The sequence below is a fragment of the Varanus komodoensis genome, unplaced genomic scaffold (assembly GCF_004798865.1).
Source record: "Varanus komodoensis strain SLA01 unplaced genomic scaffold, ASM479886v1 scaffold13_1, whole genome shotgun sequence".
In the NCBI taxonomy this organism is placed as follows: Eukaryota; Metazoa; Chordata; class Lepidosauria; order Squamata; family Varanidae; genus Varanus; species Varanus komodoensis.
Genome location: NW_025335408.1, coordinates 8,026,339 through 8,044,315, shown reverse-complemented (window position 1 = coordinate 8,044,315; position 17,977 = coordinate 8,026,339). Strand labels below are relative to the sequence as shown.

Genomic DNA, 17,977 nt, shown 5'->3' with positions numbered 1-17,977 from the left:
AATGTTACTGTGAAAATGCAGAGACACATCTATTCAGTTGTACATACATATTCAGTTAAGGACTTGCCTGTGCTTGACTCCCCCCACCCCCAGAACACTGCAATAATACATTTCCTTTTACAAACTAGAGAAATCCAATGATCAAAACCTGCAGTTTAAGCTTAGAGTTAAGGTTATTTCAGGTTGGCTCAATTTCCACAATGTCAGAAAAATGGAGACTAATACCTTGACAGATCTGCCCCATAATTGGTAATGGTGTTGTGCTGTGTCAAAATTATGCTTGCTTACATGCAAAAACACTAGGCATGGGTCAACTCCTAAGAGGATTCCTCTAGCAATAAAGGTACATCTGCTTCAAAACAGTACAGGATCAGGATAACAGTGGGCATCCGTGCTGATCCCAGTCACTCCAACCTCCCCAATTAAATTTAGGCCTGAAAGAATAGAGAAATGCTGTGAATTGTAAGCAAGCAAAATTTGCATGACGTTATTACTGATTAAAGGACACATCTGTTAAGGTATCAGGCTAACTTCCAGAGACCTCACTTTATTAAGCTTGAGCCAACACTGTCTTTAAACTGGGAAGTTTGTTTCCTTGCTTCTTTTGTTATCATGGAATATACATAATTGTTTCACCTAAAAGAACCAACTCTTAGTTCATTTACCCTTGTACATGAACTCTTCCACCTTCCATAGTGGAAGCTGGAACCACAGTCAACTCTGCCATCTGCATCAGAGCAACAGTAGAGCTTGCTCCAATTGGATTTAGTTTGTAGATCCAATTTAACCATTATTTTAGTGTATGCTTTGACAAGGCTGAACTAAATATTTTGGTGCCTGAAGCAGAGCTAGAAAAGGCTCCCCTCCCCCTGCACAAGTTTCTTTCTCACACACAACCCTCATCCGTCACCTGCCCACACAACCTCAGTCAAGACACTTCTCCCACATAATGCAGAAAGGTAACAGCTTCTGCAAAACCTCATCATTTGCCCTTCTTCCTGGCATTTTAAAGCTAAATCAGAAAAAGAAAAAATTGAGAACTAATTTCCAGAAGTTTGTGGAAAACCATAAGCAGCACATGAGCAGCACACAGAGGTTAATCCTTAATCCTTAAGCACAGTTACTTCAGCAACAGAGGAGGACATAGCAAAGTAAGTAAACATACTCACATCCATTTATCTATCTTCCTGTGATCATTTTAATGTTCTCTTCAAGACATTGGTTCTGTACCCAAGGATCCAGCATAGGCATTTACTCCTGACTCAAGAAAAACCCTGCCAGAATTTCTTCACCACAAAAGAGGCCAGGCTTGAAGATAGGATAAGCAGAATCACAGAGAAAAGAACCTGGTCACACTGGATAACTAGGGCAAGGCTGCAATAAAGTGGGCCAGCTTTCAAACAAAAATATGTTGAAAAGATATATCAAAATCCGGTAGTCACAGAAGCATGATAGAGAAGCAGGCTGAATGGGAAAGGACTTTCCCATATGATTTGAATGGGAAATGGCTTTCAGAAGAGTAGAGATTCATTTCCTAGGAATCAAGTAGATCCTTTATTAAGGTGATCCTTGCGTGTAAGGAAACTCTTAAGACTACAGTGAATAAAACTTTGAAAAGCCTACAAGTAGCTCACCACTTCAGCTAGTAGAGGGTCCTAGGTGGCTAGGATAGGTGTGTGTGTGTGGGGGGGGAGGCTTACAAGGCTCTGAGCAGAACACTAGTTGGCTTAAAATGATTTCTAAGAGCAAAAGCCAAATGATGCAGCTAGAACTACTGGGCCTATCATACAATCAAAGTGCTTTTGATACCAGATCTTATCAAGCCAAACAACCAAATGATTTTAGCAGACTAGTGCTTTTCTTTTGGGGTATCAGGAATTATGCTCAGTAGAAACATAGAAACAAAAAGTCAGAAGGGGCCTCCTGGGCGATCTAGTCTGAGCCCCAACTCCAGCCAACTTTGCTCATATAATCCCCAGCATGTGGTTGTCCAATCTTTCCTTGAACAACCTCACTGATGGGGCCTCAACCACTCCCTCAGAAGGCCATTACATATCCTAGGGTTCACAGTATCCAGTTGGCTTAGATCGAAACAGTTGGGGCTTCAAGTCCAAGATTTGACATAGTTTTTACAAAATGGTACAAAGGAAAAAGGCTCTGAGTTCAACCTAGATAAACAGTCAAAAGATGGTGAGAAATAGGTTTCAGCATACCAAAAAGTAGATTCAATAAAATGGATAGAGAATGGACCAAAAGCTGATCTCAACAATACTGTTCAGTGACTGTGGTGCTTTAGGGGTTGAAGCTGCTGCACTCAATACCTATTTCAGAAAACTCATTGAAAGCATGTAATTCTTTGACTGGGTGTACTAAAACAGATTTCCTGATTAATATTCCTAAATTAATTGTGAGGCATTTAACTTGGTACTGCTACCTGAATTCATATTTTTAAATCTCTACCTGAGCACATGACCAGATACACATTATTTTCATTGCTAAGATTGCTTGTTAAGTACTTCCCATTTAGCCAAGAATGCAGGCCCTTTAGGCTCATTTTTATGTCAAATGTGAAGCTGAACAGCTTGAAATGATAGTATCACTTCATGCCAAATACAAGGGTGAAACATATTTTGCATTCAATGCGACACTCTGCCAATACCATCATCAATGGTTTCAAAAACCACTGAGAAGCTCAAGAGAATTAACTAAGTCACACTTCCCTAACAAGCCCACAGCAACAAAGGCAGTTTTATTTACAAAATCAGGCCTAAAACCAGACTGGTAAACATCTTAAAAATCACCTTCATGTTCAACTACAAAAACATACACAAAAATGAACTTGTATTCCACCTTGATCAATAATTTATGAAGGTGGCTGGCACGGCAGACTATATGCATATACACTGAACAGCCAATCAGTCTGGCTTCTCCCCCTCAGACAAATGAAAGGCTACCAACTGAGCCTAGGTAATTTCTTAGGAAAGGACTGAGTTGTCCTTAGCACAACTGCCACTCTAGAAAGGCAGAACACAAATGAAGAGCAAGATACTACATTCCAAAGTGTCCAGTTTCCAGTTGTGACTAGCAAGATACTTCTGAGAAGCCTAAGCAGAACATGAAGGCACAATCCTCCCCTTCTAATGCTGTATCAACTGATATTCAGGAGTACACCTGATGTTCTTGTGAACTTTGATGTTCCATATGTAGTGGTACTTTGGCTCACGAACTTAATCCGTACCAGGACTCTGGTCATGACCCAAATTGGTCGTGAGCCAAGTCAAATTTTCCCATAAGGGTCAACATAAATAAAGTTAATCCGTTCTGCACCTATTTTTTTTACTCACAAAAATTTGAAACAAAGACAAAGAACAACAAAGATCATGGCCATCTCCCCCACCATCAATTGTGTGGGGGGTGAGGGGAGATGGGCGTGATCGCGGGCACGATCGCAGGCGTGCTGGGGGAAGGCGGATGCGCTCGGGCAGGGAACACAGGCACAATCGTGGCCATCTCCCCCCGCAGCATGAATGAAGCCATCTCTTCCCCCCCCAGCACGCAGACCACAATCGCGCCCGTGCAGGAAGGTGGGTGCGTTCACGATCGTCACCCAATGCAGAGTTCGCAACCTGCGATAATTTTTTTTTTAAATTTCTGTTTGCAACCTGATTTGGTCATGAACTGAAGAATTAGTGAGACAAGGTACCATTGTAGCTACCATGGCTAATTACCATTAAAGATTTGTCTAATCTCCTTGTAACACATTCTGTGAAAGTGAATTCCACTATGTCACTGAGTGATTGATTTTATTTGTATATCTCCTTTCCACCAAGAAAATTAAGTTCAAGAAGATTAGGCATTGGGTAAAGAAACTTATCCTGAACCTGTCACTAATAGTGAATCTGAATTCTATTATTATTAGGTTTTCCATCTGCTTTCTCCACACTATGCATAATGTTTTTTCCCCTTTTTATTTTTTTTAAATACAGAAAAAACATAAATACAAACATCACAATATTAATGACACACAAAAGCTCAACAAATGGATAAAAAAGTAAATAATACAGTGCCCCCATCATCCAGGAGACCAATAATACCTCCATTTTAATTTATATAGTATAATTAATAATGATAATAATAATAAACTTCAATTATATCCATATCCCCTCCAAAAATTCATATGATCTTGATTAGGCTTACAACCGTTACCATCTATCAATATTGCTTTTACAAAATCTTCCCAAATGTCATTATATACCGTATTTTTCGCTCAATAAGATGCACTTCCCCCCCCCTCAAAAGTAAGAGGAAATGTCTGTGCGTCTTATAGAGCCAATGTGTGTGCCCGACGCCCGGGATGCTGCCGGCCTGCCTGCACCATGTGGCACCACCTGGCCGGCACGCGCTCAGCGTGCGCTGCTCCACGCCCCCCCTCCGGTGCAGGTGAGAGCTGTGCCGCTCAGGGGGAGCGGTGCGGAGAAGAAGGAGCCGCGGGCTTTAACCCGCCGGCCACACGGAGAGACGAACTGCTCACCCCCCACTGCCCGGGAAGACCTGTTGCCGTGCCACCCGGAAGACCACGGCCAGCACACTGCTGGCCCGGCTGCACCACACCTGGCCGGCACGCGCTCAGCGCGCCCTGCTCCGCCCCCCTCCTCCGGCACAGGTGAGAGCTGTTAATCACAGGTCGGTGTGTGTTTTCAAATGGATGGAGAATGTTCCTGTGATTATCAGGAAGCTTTCCATGGATCCCTCCTCTAAAAACTAGATGCGTCTTATGGTCAGGTACCTCTTATAGAGCGAAAAATACGGTATATTTGCTTTTAATAAACTTTTTAAATTTTTATTTCTGTTGTCAGTTTATCATTAATTACCATATTCCATATTTCATCATACCATTCATGCCTTTGCATAACCCAGTTCTGTTTCCAATATGTAACTATCATTAACATAGCTGCCATTATCAAACTTAGGATCAATTCTTTCTTAACTTCATTTATATCTTGTTTTTCAATCAGCAGCAATAACACAATTCTCGGTGGCATTTCTAATTCTTTATCTAAAATTTCTCTAATTTCATTAAACACTATAATCCAAACCTTTTGTATATTATCACAATCCCACCACATTCCAAGTTCCAATCCCTTTCCCACATCTCCAACATACATTATTTATCATCAATTTGATTTAACTAGTGTTAAATACCATCTCTGTATCAGTTTATATCCATGTTTTTTAATTCTAACCGAAATATTCTTATATACTCTTCTATTCCAAATATTCTTCCAATCCTTGTCTTTTATTTCACCTGTCCATCTCCCAAATTGATTTTAAACTTTTTGTCTGATCTTCCAACTCCATTAATATCCTATAAATTTTTAGCAATTCTTCCTTTGCTTGTATATTCTTTCTCAATCTCGCATTCTTTCATAATCATTTTCAATTTTTGTCAGTCTTTCTTCCTCTTTAAATTTATCCTACATCTTTATCCATTTTTCTAATTGAATTAAATTTAACCAATTTAATTTGGCTTCTGCCAATATACTCCTTGTGTTATATTTTTATTTTTTATCTTATTTTTCCAGTCTTCCCATTTATATATATGATTATTTTTAATTTATTAATCCAATCCTTTGATTCTATTTTTGGAAATTTCTCCATTTCAACCACTGGTGTTAAACAGAGAAATTCCCAGGATTAACTGTCATCTCCATTTTTCCCATACTTGTCATATTTTTTAAAAAGAGATTTTGAATTATGTTAATAATCTTTTCAAACCAGTATATCTCTAAATAATCACCTATTACCCTTAATTCAATATCACTCCATATTAGCTCTTTGCTTTGGGCTATAATATCTGGAACAATCTTTAATTGGTTTGCAACCCAATACTTTTTAAGATCAGGAATGCCCAAGCCCTCCTTTTTTTGTGATTCATACCATAATACTTTACTTATTCTTGCTCTCTTCCCTCCATTACAATAAACCTCCAATAATTTCTGCATTTCCTTTAATCCTTGATCAGAAAACCTGATTGGAATCATCCAAAGCAAAAAATTAATCTCTGGCAGAATTTTCATTTTTGTTAGTTATTCTTCCAAACCATGATTTATTTACTTATTTTTCTATTTATATCCTGCCTTTTTCCTACAAAGGGCTCAAGGCAGCTTACATCTCCTCCCCCATTTTATCCCCACAACAACCCTGTGAGGTAGGTTGGGCTGAGAGTCTGTGACTGGCCCAAAGTCACCCAGTTGGCTCCATGGCTGAGCGGGGACTAGAACCCAGATCGCCTGAGTCCCAGTCGCATGCTCTTAACCACTACATCACAATGGCTCTGTGGTGTAAATTATCTGGTAAAGATAATTTTACCTTTTCATATTCTCCTATCTTATCTTTTATATCCTTCTTTAACTTTTCATAATTTTTCTTCTTTAATTCTTGACTATTATCTTTTGGAATATCAATTTCTAAGTATCTAATATTGTCTTACTATTTTAATTTATATTTTTCTTTTATTATATCCAATTCTTCACTATTTCCAATTTTTCCCAATTAACCTGCAACCCACTGTACTTCCCAAATTGCTTTAAATGTAAATATATACCCTCTATAGTATTTATTGGAAATTTCTTCTTGAAATGTTAACAATGTATCACCATGCATAATGTTATAAAGTTCTCCCATGTGCACCTCCCCAAATGTCTTTTTTCTAAACTAAAATGCAACAAACATTCAGCCCTTCCTACGAAGGCAGGTACTCCAATCTCTCTTATTTTTGCCTGCCCTACACTCTAGCTTTGCAATATCCTTTTTGAGGTACACCTTCTAAAACAACACGAAAGTGTGGGCATACTGCACTTTATACAAGAACATTTTTATACCAAAAAACTTATTTAAATTTCTCTTAGGATGACTGCTAGTACCTACAGCACATAGGACATTTTCCCTAAGCCATCCACCATTTTGTGGTAAGTGACAGACAAGTTCAGATACCATCAATGTATTTAAAACTGGGATTTCAACCTACTATGCATCTTACATTTACTTGCATTGATTTCATTTTGTTGTCCATCCACCCAGTTTACAGTTCACATTGACATCACATCCCTGAATAATTCGTCATCATCCACAAACCTGACCAACTCACAGTTCACCTCTAATTCAGATCACTTCTGAACAAGTTTGATATCACCAAGTCCCAATACAGACCCTTGGGGATTGCACAGCTTACCTCCTTCCATTGCGAGCATTTGGTGGTTCATAACTTACTGAATTTACTCAGGAGAACTTGGTGCAGAAATGTGTTGAACAGTTTCAAATTCAATTATATAATAGCTACCAGATTACCACAATATACATGCAAGGCAGGACTTCTGTTTGCAGAAGCCATGCCAATACTTCCTCAGCAAGCTTATTCTTCTATATGTTTAACAATTCTGAATTTACCTATTATTTTTTAACAACTTACCCAGACAAATGTTATGTTAATAGACTAGTTATTTCTCAGCTCCCCAGGGTCCATTTACAACTCATGTTTTTGTTGGCTATCTTGCAATACTTGAGTACAAACACCAATTTCAGTGACAGGTAACATATTTTTGTAAGATCAACAGTTTCACATTTGGGTATATACCATTCAGATCCAGTAGCCTGATCATTTTTAGTTTGTCAATTTTCCCTAAACCTCATCTCTCATCACTTCTTTTTGACCATTCTTCCTGCAATTTCATACAGAAAAAATAGTTCAGGCCTAGCACTCTGTCCAATATATTCTATTGGAAAGATTAATACAAAGTATTTGTCTAGCCTTATAAGTCTCCCTATTCTCTCTTACTCCTCTCACACCTTCGTTACTGAATGATCCAACAGTCTCCTGGTTTCCTGCTTCTGATAGTTAAATGTGTTAATACTGTTTTTCCTAAGGTTTCTCAGGTTTGCTCCTCAAAAGTCTTTTCCTTCCTTACCTTCTATACCTATATATGTTTTAGTAAAATTTGTAGTAGTCTATATTTTTCTTCATGTAGGTTAGATTTCCACTTTTTTAAAGGAAGCTTATTACCTTTTATAGTTTCCTTGACTCTGCTTGTTAACCATACTGGCATCCCCTTGGGACTTATTTGTACTTTTTCTAATCTAAGAGATACATTCTATTTGAATGCCCATGTTTCTAGTTTTAAATAACTTCCAAATATCCCGACGTGATTTCACATTCTGCATTCTTCCTTTTAACTTAGTTTTAACGAAGTATCTAATCTTTGAAAAGTTTCCTCTTTTGAAGTTAAAATGTGTTCACATTAGATCTTTCGGATAACTTACTATGCCCATATATATATATATTGACTCTGACACCATTCTCAAACTGTTCTCCTTCATCAATATGGTCTACCAGAACCTCGGCATTGCTCGAATTAATCAAGGGTCATCTGCCCTCAATCAGCTCAATTTTTGAAAGATCTACAGTGGAGCCACATCCAGAAAAGTTGACCTGGTTGATAATACATTGCAGAAAATCATCAAATAAGCAAGCCATGGTTCACACTGATGTGTAAGTGTGACATGTGGACCCAAGACCAATAAATTTTTCGATGCTAAACAACCTAGTGGTTAACAAAAAGGCCAACTAAAGATTGTTTACAGAAAACTATCTCTTATGCTCTTATGCAGTATACACTTAATGAACCCACAATTTGTCATGCCAAGCCCTATGTCCTTTTGTCACAATCTGAATGTACAAGGGCAGCCAACCAATGGGATTTTTCAAAGATCTACAAGGCATTTTACACCAGGTCAGAAAAGCACTCTATTCTTATAACTGGGTCTCTAAATTTTGAGTACCCTGCCCCTATCCATAGCCAGCACAGAAAGAACCACACTAGCCACATCACCACAGCCAAATATAACCCTCAGCCATCTAAGTATTTTGCAGAGTCAGAGGAATCTGAAGACCACCCTTACCTTAATGCTCCTTCCACCCTGAAAAACATTCCCATAATCCTTTGAGTGTGAAGAGTTACAGGCATCAGAAGTGAACTGTGTTCTTTCTCAGAGAGCCAATGTGGTGTAGTGGTTAATAGCACAGAACTGGAACTCAGGAGATTTGGGTTCTAGTCTCTGCTCAGCCATTGAGCCAACTGGGTGACTTTGGGACCAGTCACAGACTCTCAGCTCAACCTGTGGTTGTTGTTGGATAAGACTGAGAACAGGAGAATGATATAAGCTGCTTTCAGTTCTTCAAAAGAAAAAAGTGAGATACAAATATAATAAATAAATATCAGTTAAAGTTAGAGAATCTGAAATTTTTGTTGCTGTTGTTACTTGCTGTCTAGTATTGTTTGATTTATGGTGACCCTATGAATGACTGCCCTCCAGGATATCCTGTCCTTCACAGCCCTACTCAGTTCTTACAAAGTCAAGACTGTGGCTTCCTTTTTGTAATCAATCCATTCTATAGTTGGTCTTCCTCTTCTTGCGCCTTCAACTTTCCCTAGCATTACTGTCTTCTCCAGAGAGTCCTGGCTTCTCACGATATGCCAGAAATATGGTACCTTCCAGGCAAGGTTCTGGCTTGATTTGATCACACGTTTGTCTTTCTGATTATCCAGGGTATTCACAAAAGCTTTCCACTAGCCTGATGTTTAAAATGTACCAATTTTCTCCATGTCAGCTTTCTTCACTGTCCAGCTTTCACACCCCTACATGCAAGACCAAGATCTCCAGTGAAACATTCTATCTTTTCTCGTTCCTTCACTGCTTCCCTTACAAGTCTTAATCTTCTTCTAATTTCTTGACTGCAGTCCCCCTTTGAATTTGCGATTGAATCAAGATATGCAAAATCTAAATGCTGAAATCATACATTACTGTATTTTCTCCTTCATCTACCTCCATTTCTTTATCCAGCTCAAGATCAGGGAAGAGAACATACGCCACCAGTTCAAAGTTTTCTTTACATACAGACTCTAATCTAAAAGCAATGGGAAAGGAAGCATCATTTCACAAAATAAGGCACAATACACACATCTGCAGAATTATGTCCTTAGGCACTTTGTGGAAAAGTTTATTTTCTCAAAAACTCCCATGAGCTCAGAAGCACTTACCCTTCAGTAACCTATCCAAGTAACTTACAGCGTACAGGGATCAGGAATATCCACTGCATTTGCTGTGGGAAGGAAGTGGGTCCCAGTATGATTTACCAGTTTTCTAGAAACTGACCAAGGACCCTTGAGTCTTCTAGAGCATTTAGCTTGTTTTGACATCAATCAACATAACCTTATCCCAAGGACTGCAATGTGCAAGTCCTTGGGGCAAGTGCAACTAGTTAGGAATGTATCCCAGGCTATGTGGGGGAAGGGGATTCTGGTGGCAAAGACAAGGACAGAAGGTGGGGGATACTCCCCCATACCATTTTCTAAAATTCTTCCTCCCACTGGCCCTAATAGGTACCCTGACAACATGTAAAAAGAACAAGGAGTTTTGGATCCTGTGAATCCAAGGCTCCCCAACATGCTCTCAGAAGTGTAATCTTATCATACTTCAGCTACATCCAACAACCTCACACTTAGACTTTGACAGTTCTGTATTTCTTTGCCCATGTGGAACTAGCCCAAATTTCAAAATATTAATTTCTTAAAACTAATTTCCTACATGAAATCACCACCACATAAATATAAAATGAAAACTTCATGCAAAGCTTTGTCTACAATGCATTTATTTTGCTGCATTTCTACTGCACTAAAATGCTTTGTATTCTAGTGCACATGTACTTTGCATGCAGTGGGTCCTATATTCCATCTCCACGTTCTCCGTGCAGGACTAGGAAAAAAATTTGGAGAGTCACTGCTAGTCCGTGCAGACAATCCTAAGCTAGCCAGACCAATTATCTGACTCAGCATATGGCAGTGTCCCTTGTTTCTGAAGAAACAAGATGGAAAACTATTACATGTGATGACTGCCAGCAGCCACATGCTTTTTCTGACACAGAAGTACTTTCTGTATCTTCTCTGAGGTGACTCCAACCAGCATCTTCTCAGTGTTTATTCAGGCATAAGCCCCACTGAATTCAATGGAACTGATTCCCCATCCCTATTAAGTGTGTTTAAAAATGCAGCCTGTATTAGTTTAAAAATGGGGTTTAGTTCTTCTGTTTGAATACTAACAACTTATCTATAATCACTATATATGAAGAAATACCAGTTATACATAGGTACAGCACAGATCTAGTTCTAAAGTATCCAGTCTCTATATCTATACAAATAACAGTTAAGCACACCTATGTGCAAATAAACCATTGTTTCCAGTACTCCACTGAGAAAAGCCTTAGAAATGTAATCCATCTGAGCATCCACAAAACTTGTACTCAAAATTTGTAATGGAACTTATAGCATTCCAATTTTAATTGTGATTTGCAATTTTCTCTACTAGCAATCATACCTGAGTATTGCTCATTGACCTGCGCCTTAAAACATTTTCAGTTCAAAAAGTAAACACCACATTCATAAACTGACTCAGAAAACACATAAATTCACACTGTTCATTTCTTCCTCACCAAGAACTAGCTTACCCCAATATTAGCCGAGTAAACCATAACGCTTTCTTTCACAAGTACTAAAAAATTAACTTCAATATGCCAGACAAGCATGTAGAGAAGAAATGTTCTCTTGGGAAGCATGTCTATGCATATTTGGACAGAAAAAAGTACTACAACTCCCAGCATATTCCAATCTAGTCATGAGGTAGGCCAGATTATTTATTTGATGTTATATTTTGGAGTATTTGATAAAAGAATATACCCCCTCCCCACAAAAAAACCCTAAGATCTCCTACCTTTTCAAAAAGTTAGCAACATAACAGGAAGTCACTGATAATTAGTAAGAAATAAATTAGTTTGTCTGATGTCCTTTCATTAGCTGTTTTATCACTGCTGACTCCAACGTGGTATGGCACAAAGGCATGAAATGAATACAAATACAGCCCTCTTGTTAGCATGCATTGATCCTCAATAGATAAGACATTATTCCAACATTAATAGCTATTTAAATATATCATGATATCTTGTAGAAAGCATTTATGATAAATACTGCATAAAAACAAAGTACAGCACAGGGCCTTTTTGGGGATAGGTCTTGATTTATAGCCCAATTTACGTTCATTGGCATATTTATGAATTAGTTTGCCAAATAACTAAATTTGCATGTGTAAAACACTGCTATACATTTTAATTTTACATACAATGGTATGCCACCAATTCTGGGGGATGAAGGAGTCAGTCTCCATGCATTAGAATAAACAAGTATTTTGCATAATGCTCTTCAGTTAATATGACTAGATAAGTCTACAACCCTATACCAACTGATATGGGAGTAAACCTTATTAAACTCAATGGGACCTACAAACACATATGCATGCATACACGATTGTGCTGTAAGAATAGAAACTTAAAATCTAACTTTAAGGGGTCTCCCCTTTATGAAAAGATAATTTCACATATATTTAATGTGATTAGCAACACTTGGAACAATGCATTGTAATATTATTAAACACAGTATGTCAACAGATTTCCGTTATCTTGCATATGAGAAGTAACTAAGTACCTTATAGGCAATATTTAACTACTTTTTACAAAATAAGTGCTCTTATCACGCCACCCCATTTCATGAAGATTAACTCAACATACTGATCCAGCCAACTAAATAAGTGAAGAAATTTCATTCACTTACTTAGAAGAGTTTTGATCTTACTCTAGAAGAGTAAAGTAACATTAAAAACTGGCATTTGCATCCAGATTCTGAATTCTTGTATGTGGAAATAGCAATGCCTACTCCTAAACAAACATAGAGACTGCTCAGGATCACCACGCTGAGTTCTATCCCTAATCAGGAGTAACCCCACCCTCGCCCAATAGGGCTTACTTCAGAATAAATATACACAGCACTGCACTGTTTAGATTATCTTTTCATCAACTTATAGACAAGATAAAGATATATGAAACTGAAGTACTGCTTATTCAAAAAGTCTTAGGGTTCTGTCTCTACTTCTGCAGACTGGATACCCACAAGTCAGTGCTAGTCATTCAAGAAACTTTTCCCCCCTGAAATTCATCTACATCTTTCCATCCCTGTCACTGCTGCCAAGTATACTACTACATGTCTTCCTTTCAAAACATGACCCCCCTACCATTTCCTCTAGAACAGGTATCCAAAGTCTGAGAATTTATGCTGACAATGAAAGCAGCCAACAATTTCTTTGAGAAGAAAACGAAATAGGCACGCACTATTTAAGTCTACATATTTTACTGAAAAGTTGCTCAGACACAAAATCTGCAATGAGGAGTCAGATTGCTTTCATTGTGAAATCTGTCCCGTAATTATAGTCATTCTTACAATATGAACGTCTTGTATTTGCATAATCACTTGGAAACTTCAGTAGAGATCAGCTAGAATTTTATTTCTCTGCCCTCACACTCACAAATCTATAAACAAAGTCCAACATGCCTTAGAGCCATTTACCCATTCCATCTCAAACACTCTTAAAATTAAACTTTCACAACTGTCTATGTCTTGGATTTCAAGAGTGAGTTTCAGGAGAAGGTTCTCCTTAACAACAAGGTAGGAAGCATGCCTCAGGAGTTCCATATAGGTGTACCATTATTATTTATTAATCAATAGTTTTAGGCCAGCATTCTTTATTATTGTTCAAGGTTAACATTCTTCAGCAAGTGCAATCAAAAGGCACTAGGAAAAGGTGTTCAGAGGTTCAGCAAACGGCAGCTAAATAAATAAATAAAATTTAAAAATAAAATGCAGTAACTTGTCTTGGTCAGAGAGCGTAGACCGCGAAAAACCCTGATTAGTGCACGTGCAGCTGATGGAAGGAAGAAAAGTCAACGAACAGTGCCAAAGCCGTCTGGATGTGGCGAAGTGTCACAGCTAGGCCCTTCGCGCTCCCTCCTGCTCCTCGATTCCCCTCCCTCCTCTGCACATAAGTCTGACATGGAAAGTGCAAGTCCCGCTGCTCTCCAGAAGACACACGTGCTTTCTCCTAGCCGATTATCTATGCTTCCCATTCGCAAAAAGTGACACAAGGGACTTAAACTGAGGGACAGCAACACACACGCTGGAGCAGCACTGGAAACTTCCTCCTCAGGTTTAAAAGGAAACAGTCTACGAGACGGCTTAAATGCACCTTTGACTGATCTAAGTAACTGCTAACAACCCATGCGGGCCGGTTTCGAAAGTTTGAAAGTCTTTATACGTTTTTATGGGTATGTATCTGAAACACACGCGCGCGTCCCACAAGCACACGTTTGCGACACCTCGAAGACTGAGCATCAAACGCATTCAGTAGGCTCTTAATCCACGATCGCACGCCACCATAAATCTGCTACATCTTAGAGGTGCTACAACGATTTCCTTTTTTTTTTTGCGGGGGGGGGGGAGGAACCGGTGCATTTCCTAGAAAATACAAGAAAACAGCAACTGGCCAGGCGTTAAGAGTCACGCTTTTAAAACTGTTTCGCTTCATTTACACACACACACCTGGAAAACAAAGAGGCATGCAAAATTAAGTGCCAGCTAGCCCAACGCTATTGTTTACTTTAAGAAGAAGTGTGTGGGGGAAGGAGGAGGCGCTTTCAGCACCTGCCAAGCACAAACCTTGACACATGTGACATGGGCGACTCCCCCCCCCCCCGTTTCGGACGGCGTGGAGGTAAACTTTGCGGCAAGCAGCAAGAAGCAGCTGAAGAGAAAACGGAAGGGGGAGGGGAACCGAGAGCGAGAGGATGAAAGTAACTAGCCAAACCCCGGACTTGAGGATGGCGGGGGGGAGGGAAGGGAGGAGAAAAGCAAAAACTTACCACGAGCGCACACTGAGGGGAGAGTCCGGAGAAGACGACACCGCGGGGTAGAGAGAGAGGCAGGAACTGAACTCGTTCGCCGCGCGCACGCACACGCAAATACACACACGCCGAGGGAGAAAAGTGTTTTGCAGGAGGAGGCGCCGCTGCTGTTGCTGCCGCTGCTGGGACGCGCCAGAAGAGCCGCCGGGTGGGAGGGGGGATTCTGCGAACAGAAGAACAAGCGAGGGAGAAGCGGCCAGAGCAGCGTCTCTGACGGGGTAGATATTCTTCCGCAGGCGGCGCAGGCTGGCTCTGTGGCTCCGGGCCTGGGCAGCGACCAAAGCAAGAAACCAACCAAGCGGCGGACGGCAAAAGCGGAGGCAGAGGCAGCTGCACGGGGTCTCGCGTTCTCTCAGAGGCTCGCGCTGCTTCTCGCGTTCTCCCTCCCCCTGGGTGTGGGTCTGGCCCGCTCTCGATGGAGTGTGCAGCTGCGTCTCTTCTATGTGCGTATTTGTGGAAGATTTTTTAAAAAATGTTTTTTAATGCTGCGCCTCCACGCACGCGGCGGCGCCCCCCCCCCGTTATCTCTGGGGGGAGAAAGGGAGCGGCTCCTAGAGATTGCAAAGTTGTGTTAATAAAGCCCTGTGAAAGCGAGGAAGGCGGGAGGGAAGAATTGAAAGCTGCTTTTGCTTCCCCCCTAAAAGTGCAGCGAAATCAGTCTGACAATGCCCCCTCCCTCGCCGCTGGTGCTCTCTTGTTCACCCTGTTTGCTAGCCTTCTCACGGGCAAGGAGCCCTGCTCGCGGAGCAGGATATTATTGGGATTCGCGGTGAAGCGTCCTTCTTGACGTCAGGTCCACCTGCTATGTAAACAAACCATCCGAGAAGTTGTTTGCTCTCCTCCCCTTTCTGATCCACCATAACCAGTTTAGCAAACCGAGGAGAAAACAAAGCCTCTTGTTAAATTGGCAGGGCCGAGTTACGCCAGCAGCTTTTAGCCTAGCAGTCCTCGGAAGGAGGGGGGCCTTCTCGGAAGGAGGGCTGCAAGGGCCCTTCGGAGAGAATGCTTTGAAGCTCTGGCTCAGGAGGAGGGGGTGGAAATCTCAGACTTGGGCCGTGCTGTTCAGAGTTCGGCCAAAGCGCGCGCTTTTCAGGCAGTCTTTCTGCTTCCCATGGCGCTTTAGTATTCTAACAAAACACCGGAGCCCAACTCTGACCTCAAGCACACCCCACAGTCAGGAAGGCGAGAGGCAGCGGGTGGCCTCAGATGCGCTCAGCTAAACACCCACCCAAGCTCCCATACAATGAAAAGCCTAGTAAATCGTGCAAGCAAGTTGCCGGCTACGTTCTCCTCACGCTTCGAAAGCGTGAGAGAAGCCTGCGAGCGGGTCTGAAACCTGCCTAAAAGTCTGAGCCCTAACTTTTCGCACAGCAGTCTTACGCGTCTTTTCTTGGAGGTAGGTCCCGTGTATTCTGTGAGGCTTATTCTCAGCCGGGGCTTTTCTGTATGAGGCTTTTAACCTGCGACTTCTTCAAGGCTGTTGCTTCTAGAACCTTTGTGGGATTAAGATGAGTCTTCCACACGTTTTTTGGTGGGTTTTCTCTTTCCCTCTTTCTCTATGTTCGATTGCCCAGACACTAGGTGGCGCTGCGGTATGGCGCAAATAAACCAAAGTTTCATGCCGCCATTTAAGGAAATACGAGAGTCCTCGTAAAGAGAAAGAAAGTGCTATAAATTTGCAAACAAGAGAGGCCGTGGAGGAGGATAACGCAGCGTAAAGCATCAGCAAACTATCTTGAGTGAGGAATCACGAATGCATCATAATGCCTCGTGTAGGAAAGTTCCAAGCACAAATGGAGTTGTAATCTTACACAGTAAACCTATGTCTATTTATTCAGGATTGTTCCATTGTATTCAGTGGGTTTTATTCACAGTAAAGGATGTATAGTTATAGTCTTAATTCCAGATGAGAAAGGTGGCATCACTCGCACCAAGGAGGCAAACTGCACATGCTCAGAGACACGTTCAGGCTTATTGTTGCTCCGCATATTTCAGCACTGAGCACCTGGAGTAAATTGAAGCCCTGTCCGCTTTACTGTATGCCCACTCGCAGTTCTCGTTCCCCTTTCCATTGGAACTGGTAAGGTGAAACGGCTGCTTAACTGAGGTTCTGCTTCGGCGTAGTGAGCAGCGAACCTCCTCGCCTTCTGCCACAGTTAACGGCTTCCAGTCTGCCGGCTGAGGCCCGCGAAGCGCCTTTTATAACGCAAGATCGCAACAACTCTATTTGAGACGTCAAGGAAAGTTCATCCATTTTCTGCGTTTGAATGGCTGATCATGTAGCTAAGAGGAGAGCCTAACCGGTCTTGTAGTAACTTAAACTACTTTTTATTGCGACGGATGCCTTCGTGGGCAGGAGCCTCTTCCATCAAGAGGCAACAGGAGCAACTTTGAAAGTGAACAGAGGATTTTAACTTTTGTTCTAAGTGCCGTGAAAACCTCTAGCCTTGCAAAGATTTTTCTTGCCATTCTTAGCACACACACACACACACACACACACACACGGCTGTCAGAGTCATAAAAATGTCCAAATGCCACATGTCCTCTTCCTTTCCTGCACATTCAGATCGTGTATCCAGCTAAAATAGTTGTAGCTCTTCGCCCAAAATGAAGGGCAGCCCGATCAACAAGGCTTTTAAACGTAATATCTTCATTTTAAATACACATAGATTTGTTAAACCGGTGTAATCCCACTGGAACATATGGGACCCTGTGCCACATGAATTCAAGTACTCCGACTTACCTGGCTATAAGAAACTTTCCAGACTAACCTAGGCTAACAAAATAATATCCGTAACCGCGATTCCAAATCTTGATGGGCTCTTTTCAATCTTTGTACCATTTTTGTAAGAAATCTATTTTACATGAGCTCTTGGTTGGCGATGTGAAAAGTGGGACAATCAACATATCAACATTTGGTTTATTGTTAAGGGTTTTTTTAAAAAACTTTTAAAAGTACACTTTAAAAGGTTCAGTTAAGTGAAGATCTAAATGGAATGCAAGGGTCGCTATTTTTAATGGCTGCTGAGTCTAAGGCATATTGGAAAGTTTATCGTTCCACAGATGCAGCTTGTCTGTCGGTTC

At 40.9% G+C, this 17,977-nt stretch overlaps 1 protein-coding gene across 6 annotated transcripts in view; it reads right to left on the bottom strand.

Moving 5' to 3' along the window:
• Positions 1–17,977, bottom strand: part of FOXP2 (forkhead box P2) — a 502,958-nt gene that overhangs the window by 465,214 nt on the left and 19,767 nt on the right. For 5 of the 6 annotated variants that reach the window (XM_044423001.1, XM_044422999.1, XM_044423012.1 and 2 more), the window contains exon 1: positions 14,852–15,179. The exons of the other annotated variant lie outside the window; for it this stretch is intronic. The gene's annotated coding sequence lies outside the window, so the exon portion shown is untranslated. Of the gene's footprint in view, positions 1–14,851; positions 15,180–17,977 lie in introns of those variants that run through there. 6 annotated transcript variants of the gene reach the window in all.